Genomic DNA, 8,404 nt, shown 5'->3' on the forward strand with positions numbered 1-8,404 from the left:
CTTCAAACATTTAAAGGCAAGGCTTCATGATGTCATTCTACTAACAGGAGTAATGCATTGACTGACTATGCATCATAACCATAGTGCAATCCATAAGCAATTTAGGCTGCCATACTTATGCCGAAGTTTGTCCATTCTATAAGCCAGCTAAGCATGAGAGCACTAAACATTAGTTTTAAATGCTAACTTGGAAATGGAAGCTTTGTTCTTGTTGCTGTTGAGACTCATTTAGGATCACAGTGTTTTCAAGAGTGAGTAATCTTTTTTCACTTTTAGGGTAGTGTACCCTCAAGGGAAAGTGGCCAGGGGATGCAAAGCAGTGGTGGGTGTGTCAAAAGTTGGCAAGCACCCATGTCACCTTCATCCAGCCATTACATGCACTCATTCTCACTCCCATCCATCTATCCACGGGTAATGCGGGTGGCACTGAGGCTCTTGGGCTTGCCAATCAGAAAGTTGGCGGTTCAAATCCTCATGATGGGGTGAGCTCCCGTTGCTCTGTCCCAGGTCCTGCCAACCTAGCAGTTTGAAAGCACACCAGTGCAAGTCAATAAATAGGTACCACTGTGGCTGGAAGGTAAATGGCATTTCCATGTACTCTGGTTTCTGTCATGGTGTTCCATTGTGTCAGAAGCAGTTTAGTCATGCTGGTCACATGAGCCGGAAAGCTGTCTGTGGACAAACGCCAGCTCCCTCGGCCTGAAAGCGAGTTGAGACCCACACCCCATAGCTGCCTTTGACTGGATGTAACCATCCAGGGGTCCTTTACATTTTTACCATCCATTCGTCCATCCATCTTCATTCACACAAATACAGAGTCATATATTACAAACTCCCCAGTTCATCATCATCACACATCAGTCTCTCTCTTCACCACCCCTCTCTCCATTTCTCGTTTTCATACTAATTCACACACACATTCATAGAATCATAGAATTGTAGGGTTGGAAGGGACCATTGGGGTTTCTAGCTCAATCCCCTGCAATGCAGGAATCTGGAGCTTGAACCCACACCCCTGAGATTAAGAGTCTCATGCTCTATTGACTGAGCATCATCCATTTCCATCCCATGCTTTCTTTCCCTCCCATTCATATAATCACATAATTCCCATTCACATTCTCTTTTCCTTCCATGATGGGTGAGGGAATCAAAGCTTCATTTCTCCCCTCCCCCAGCCTAGCAAGGAAATAAAGTGAGATGCTAGGGCAAGAAAAGAATGATCTGTTTCTCCACTGGCATCCTAGGAGCAGAAAAAGAGGCTTCTCTTTCTCTAAGCTTAGCAGGGAAGAAAAGCGATCTGCTGGAGCAAGAATAAGGCAACCTATTTCTCCATAGGCAGCTCAGTTGCCATGTCGGCTGGTACTTGATCAAAAGGAGATTTGGAAGATGCTGGGGGGGGGCATTGGGGGCACACAGAGTAAGTCAATGGCTGAATGTGGCACATGGTGTGCTGTTGCCCACCCTGAGTCTTTATTGTATTGAAGGGAATGGACTGAACCGAACCATGGAGTTTTCTGAATCGAGTTGCTTATGGATTTCAATTCCTGCACACTTACTTGACTTAATAAACATGCATAGCATCAGGCCATTAGCCACTTTTGACTTCAATGCAACTAGAAGGCTGTAGTGCAAGTAATTTGTCTACCAGAGTAGCTCTTCTTGAGATACCACCCAACCTACAGAGTAGGTGGATTGCATTAGCAGAACCTTCACACATATTAAATATGGACTCCAATTGCATGGGCTCCAGTTCATATTAAAGGTGCAGGGTGACAGCAGAAATATAGATGAGCTGAAGGTTTTCTTCAGTGCCCACCACATGTAAAGGAAACATGTTGGGACTGTATGTGAATAAGACCTGTATCGTGGCATAACCTGGCCAAGCAAGAAGATGGATCAGGTCTCCTAACATCATTCAGCCAACAGCCTGAGAGTAATGAACATTAAAGATCTAGGCAGGAGGCCTAAAGAGTCAAACGGTGATTTGGGTCCTGAGAGGACAATATTATTGCAATATCTCTCTTGTGCTCTCCCTTTACACTTTCTTCGACTTTTCTGCATTTCTGCATGCTTTCTTCTAGTACATCTTTCCATGTTTTCTTGCTCATTGCTCTTCACAGTCCTCTGAAAGAATAAAATGAACGAGACATTGGGGAAGGCTGTCTGAATTGCCTGTTTGGGGAAATGACCCATATGAGCTGGGAGAAAGGGACCAATTTACATCAGTCTAGAAAGATGTGGTTTAGGAGCAAATTGAAGTGTTACTAGAAGTTTTAGAGCAAATTATATATATATATATATATATATATATATATATATATATATATATATCCTGGAAGTCAAGTCCAAATGAAGAAAACAGAAGAGAGCATAAACTCTGGCAAGTTAAATGAAGGGGTGGGGGAAAACCTATAAAAAAGCTGGTCAAGAGGGAATTTTTGGTGTAACCAGCTAAAAAAAGACATAAAAATGAACAATACGATTTTTTCCCGTAAATAAAAAAAAGCTGAATGCAGGAAACTTGCCAGAGAGTCAATGAGACTAGTAGACCACTCAAACACTCAAACACTGAAGAAAACGAAAACAAGTAGGATACCAGTATGTTTATATCCCATTTTTCTGTTATATTTACAAAACTTATGCCTGATCATTTCTATGTCCATGCTAATCACCATGCTAATTTAAGAGGTGTTAACTAAACTTGTCACCAAAATGAAATATTAAATATTATGAGTGGTATCCAAGGCTTGCACAAGCTGCCTTCCCTTTATTTCCCCAAATTCTTTGCTCCCACGGTACTATTCCTCCCACACCTCCATGTTCTTTCTTTAGGATCCCTGTGTAGGTTGTTGTGAGGATAAAAATGGTGGGAGACAACTACATATGCTACCTTGAGCAATTTGGGGGTGAGGGGGAATGTGAATGCAACAGATAAATAAATAATAAAACCCTGCTACCTTGGATAACTGAGCTTGCACTTAGCAGAAAACATTCACTTGATACTCTGCAACTTCATATTGGTAAGCTTGACTTCTGCCACAGGCACCAAACAAACCATTATGGATTTTGGGAAATGCAAAGGCTAACAGCAAAGAAACTGCAAAGCAATACCCTTGCAATATACACCTGACGTGATTTTCACAATGCTTCCCAACCAGTTAAACCAACGTTCCCCAACCTGGTAGATACTGTCCAGATGTTTTGAACTACAACTCCCATGATCCCTGACCATTGACCGTGGTGGCAGGTGGTGATGGAATCTGGAGTCCAAAACCTTTGCAAGGCCCTAGGGTGGAAGGCTTAAGTTGAAGACTTACATCTCTAAAATCCAGAAGCCCCAAAAAGAACAAGACAAGTTTTCAATGTCAACTTTTCAAAGAGAAAACAACAACCAAGAGTCCCATGGCCTCCAGTTCGACCAAGTGGGCTTTAGTCCACAAACTCTTATGCCTCAATGAATATGTTAGTCTTTAAGATGCCAAAGGACTCTATTGTTTTTGCTATAATAGACTAACATAGCTATGCTTCTGTAAATCATGTTAAAGTTGTTTCATGGAAGTCTAACTTCTTATGGCAAACAAAGACAACCAGTAATTCATTTGAGTGGAAGACCGGGGGAAGGGAAGCCTGTCAGTAAGGTATCATACCTTGATATATGCCAACATTATGAAATACAAATGAGGAAATATGCTTTCTGCTCCGCCAACCCACCAATTTCCCTCTACATTATGGCAATTGCCCCTAAACCAAGCAAAGCAAATGCTTTTTAGCTCTCTGTTTCCACCCAACACCACAGTATGTTGAAAACACAAATTCTAGACAGGAGAACTGTCATAAGAAAATGGTCTCCAGCCCAAAGCCAGAGATTTGGTCAGTTTTTGCCTGTCGTCCCTGGAAAATGCTGATTGATTATGATGGTTGGTTCTGATAGCTTCAGTTCCAGCTGCCAACAAACACCTCTTCTGATATGAAAGAAACTGAGGTCAGCGAACAAAGAAAGGAGTGTGAGCAGCAACTCAGCAAATTATTATCATCAATATAGCAATAACTATACATTTATGGATCACCTTGTATATGTGCATCAAAATGATTTACAAATATAGAAGTTGGGTGCCACGCCACTCTCTGCCAAGAGATAGCAAGGTTCCAGGGGGTTCCAGGTGAATACCTAGAGTTTGTGCACCTTTGGAGAATTGAAGGTGTGGTGTGAAGGCTGTCATAACTTTAAGAAATAGGATTTATTCACATATTTGTACCTTCGGTCTGCATGGAGGGAGTCCAGATCTCACAGCACGGTCATTTCGAGAGGGGCTTGTTTTCCACAGCAGTTCTGCACTGGAATGCAAGGCATCTCTCCCAGCCAGCCTTCAGCCGGTCTGCCCAAGATGGATCCCTTCCTTTTGTTTCCCCCTTTCCTTCCCAACACACCTTGCTCTAAAGACTCTCTTTTCCCACACGCCCTATCACCATGGCAACTTCTGTCTGCCCAGGCCCAAGATTCCTCTTAGATGGGGTGTCAACACCTTTTGTCATGTTAATGTGTCTATCCAGGACTTTGAAAAAGTCAGAACTTGCCAGAACTCAGTTCTGGCACCTCTCAGGTGGGTGCTATTGCAATTCTAAGAGAATGAGGGAGGTGTTCACGGTGGTGAGTTCCAGCACCTCTTTTTCTATAAAAATAGCACTGCCTCTATCCCAGGTGAGGCACTTGCTTGGAAGGAAGCTCAGCTTGTATTTTTCCACTTCCTTTCAATACTACAAATAATCAAAATCCTACCATTTATTAATTTCTAGGATTTATGGAGGTTCCCCCATCTATAACTCTCTCTCTCTCTCTCTCTCTCTCCCCCTCCCCCTCCCTCCCCCTCTCTCTCTCCCTCCCTCCCTCCCTCCCTCTCTCTCTCTCTCTCTCTCTCTCTATATATATATATATACATATATATCTGAAGACAGGTTTTAAAACAATACAAAATGAACATCTAGGGCAGAGACCTTTTCATCCAGCTGGAAAAGCTTGTTGAAACAGAAAAATGTCCTCGATTGTTTCCAGAGTATATATCCATATATTCATTATATTTCAGAACACCTCCTCACTTTTCTACAAACATGCACTCTGGTAACAAAGACAGCAATTGTCTTCCTCTTTCTGCGCTGCTGTTTGAAAGCACATCCTCTATGAATCCAATCCACTGTGTTTTTAATTCCCTTTCAGAAAGGCCTAAAGAAACCTGAATTTACTTTCCAAGATTTAATTAGCCAGTTCCTCTGTATTGTATGTGTGTGTGTATACACACACACACACACACACACACAAGCTCAAAAAAGGCTGGGAAACACAAATGAAGAATGCGTGGGTTTTGGCTGAGAGATTAGCCATGCTTTAGTAATCTAGTGTGCCAAACTGTTTCTTATTAATGGATCATGCAAGCTCTCCCCAGCAGCCCCCAACCCCGCCCCACCCCACCAAGTCTGCCACTTTCCCAACATATCAATAGCAAATGTTCTGTGAAACGCAACTTTTTCTGATGGAGCCCACCCTGACTTTTATTGTGTGATCTTAAGCCGCCATCAAACGTTAATATCAGACGGCGAGGAGGCTTTCTGTTGCTGTTAAAGGAAACAATTCTCTTTCTTTTATAAAACACACACACACACACACTCTTAGAACATACAGTTTAACCAGTGCTTTCCCCCTGGGGGTACTCGGGGGTATGCAGTAACAGCACCTTTTTTTCTAGAAGAAAAGCACTGAGTTTAACACAAAAAATAGTTAGATTTGTTCTGGGAAAGAACACAAAAGGATATTGCCCCTCATTGCTGCAGCACTTTGCCGTAGACAGTTGTTGTCTTCAATGAAACACATACGGTTTTTCCCCCAGTATAAGCAAAGTAGGTTTTATTCAAGTTCTACTCAGAGGAGACCCACTGCAATTAGTGAACCTAATCTAATACAGTGGACGCTCGGGTTGCGAACGTCATCCATGCGGGATGCATGTTTGCAACCCGCAGCAGCACGTCTGCACACACGCAGGTTGCAATTTGGTGCTTCTGCACATGCACAAAGCACGATTTAGTGCTTCTGCACATGTGCAACTGCCGAAACATGGAAGTAACCCGTTCCGGTACTTCTGGGTTTCGGCAGGTCCGTAACCCGAAAAAATGCAACCTGAAGTGTCTGTAAACTTAGGTATGGCTGTAACGTGCATTAGCTTCACTTAGTCTACTCTGAGTAGGACTACAGTTGAATACCACACACATTGATACTGAAATGTTTGGAGGTGGCATGCAGAAGGGGCATCTAGAAGCACTTAGCACTGGCTACTAATTTAAAGGTAAAGGGACCCCTGACCATTAGGTCCAGTCGTGGCCGACTGGGGTTGTGGCGCTCATCTCGCTTTATTGGCCGAGGGAGCTGGCGTACAGCTTCCGGGTCATGTGGCCAGCATGACTAAGCTGCTTCTGGCGAACCAGAGCAGCGCACAGAAATGTCGTTTACCTTCCCGCCGGAGCGGTACCTATTTATCTACTTGCACTTTGACATGCTTTCGAACTGCTAGGTTGGCAGGAGCAAGGACCGAGCAACGGGAGCTCATCCCGTTGCGGGGATTCGAACCGCTGACCTTCAAATCCTAGGCTCTGTAGTTTAACCCACAGCGCCACCTGCGTTCTTGTGTTAAACAACTTGGTTCCTTAAGGACTGCTTGATTCCTTATGTCCTGCCTTGATTGCTGAGGTCTTCTGGTGGGGCACTTTTGGTAGTCTCACTTGGCCCTGTAGTTCAGCTGGCCTTTACTAGGGCCAAGCTTTCAGTGTGGCATGCTCTGCCCTGTGGAACTCCTTGCCAATAGAAGCTTTGCTGTCTGATAACACGTTGCTTTCTCTTTTGTGTTAAAGCAAGAGTGTGGAAGCTTTGGCCCACCAGGTGCTGTTGGACTGCAAATCGGACTACAATTTTGCCTCAGCCGTTGGCTATGGTTGCTAGGGCTGATGAGAATTATACTTCTCATCTGGAGAGCCAAAGGTCTGGCATAAAATAATAAGTACCCATTTTCACTATACATTTAAAGTAGCATCATACCACTTTAAAAGGTCATGGCTTCTCCCAAAGAATCCGGGGAACTGTAGCTTTTTCAGGATGCTAAGAGTCATGGTTGTTTTTATTAATATGCATTTATTATAGTTTTTTTAACATACTGATTTTAATGAACTTGCATTTTAGTTGGCTGTAAATCACATTAATGTTCTTGAATAATTGGTGGTAAATATATATGGATAGATTGCTTCCACGGCAATCTATCCATATATATTCCATTAAGAGGAACAGAAAATGTGCAAATCTTACCCATTTCCTTTTCCTTGTTCAGATAGCTAGGTAATACATCAGACAGGAATTAGCTGCCGACATCCCACCGAAAGACAAATTAGGAATGTCTGCCTACTATGATAAATCCAGACCGCCTCCTTGAGAAATGTTAACTGAAATGTTTGTGACAAGTGCAGGGGAAACGGATTCCAAGGTATAACATCCAAGCAACTGTCAAAGACCATGGTTAATCAGACTGGCAACTTTAAAATAAAATGGGGTTCAAAAGGGATTTGCTTAGCAGAGGCTAATGGTTTTTCTAAAGGAATGATCTGAATGACATGGTGTACCCTGACATTCCCAGTAGGAGGGCCATCATGTGTTCTACTTTACAGAGGCCATCATCTATTTTGAGGACTGTTTGAGGACAGCATCCTGCTTAAAGGGCTTCCTAGCCCAGGTTCAGTTTAAAGATAGGTTAAGGGAGACCAGAAGATGCCCATGGACAGCAGAATGATGAAGCACTCCGATCACCAGGTCAGTCTTCCGGTCTACGCCATTTTATTCCTATTTAAATTACAGGAATTATTTCAGAAATCGCACAAATTAGCACACGCAGATAGCATGCAAAACCGTGTCCATTTTTGCCCTCTTTTATATCATGCATTTCCTCTTTTTTGCCCTAATCGTCCATCAGACCTGTCCAGTTGAACAACCATTTTTCATAGCATCCCCTCTTAACTATCTTCTGGCAGGTCCAGTGATGTTGACTGTTTTTATGAATGGCTTGGCTCTGAGAGAGCTGACTTCCCAAGCCTGGAAGGAAACGTAATTTAGTATCCAGCTGCTTATGGCTTCTTCATTCATGCTCCCAGAAAGAGATGGCAGGAGTGGTACCCTAGCGGGTTGGAATCATTCCATTAAGGACTCATGAAAGAGCTTATTGCTGCAGAACAATGGTTGCCAACATGTGACCATTCATATGTTGTTGGGCTGCAACTCCCATAACCCCTGAGCATTTGCCATGCTGGTTGGGGTTGATGGCAGTAAGAGTTCAACAATGAAGGGCACCATATTGGCCACATTTGTTGTTGGAGGAGG

The 8,404-nt window shown here is 43.2% G+C and overlaps 1 long non-coding RNA gene across 1 annotated transcript; it reads right to left on the bottom strand.

The window, feature by feature from the left end:
- Window positions 1-1,980: 1,980 nt before the first annotated feature.
- LOC309377842 lies at window positions 1,981-7,410 on the bottom strand. The gene is made up of 2 exons (XR_014171719.1): window positions 7,343-7,410; window positions 1,981-2,124 (listed from the first exon to the last, which is right to left on the bottom strand). It is a non-coding gene; the product is annotated as an uncharacterized lncRNA (long non-coding RNA).
- Window positions 7,411-8,404: the final 994 nt, after the last annotated feature.

Source organism: Podarcis melisellensis (genome assembly GCF_964234715.1).
Source record: "Podarcis melisellensis genome assembly, chromosome: 9".
NCBI classification, from domain to species: Eukaryota; Metazoa; Chordata; class Lepidosauria; order Squamata; family Lacertidae; genus Podarcis; species Podarcis melisellensis.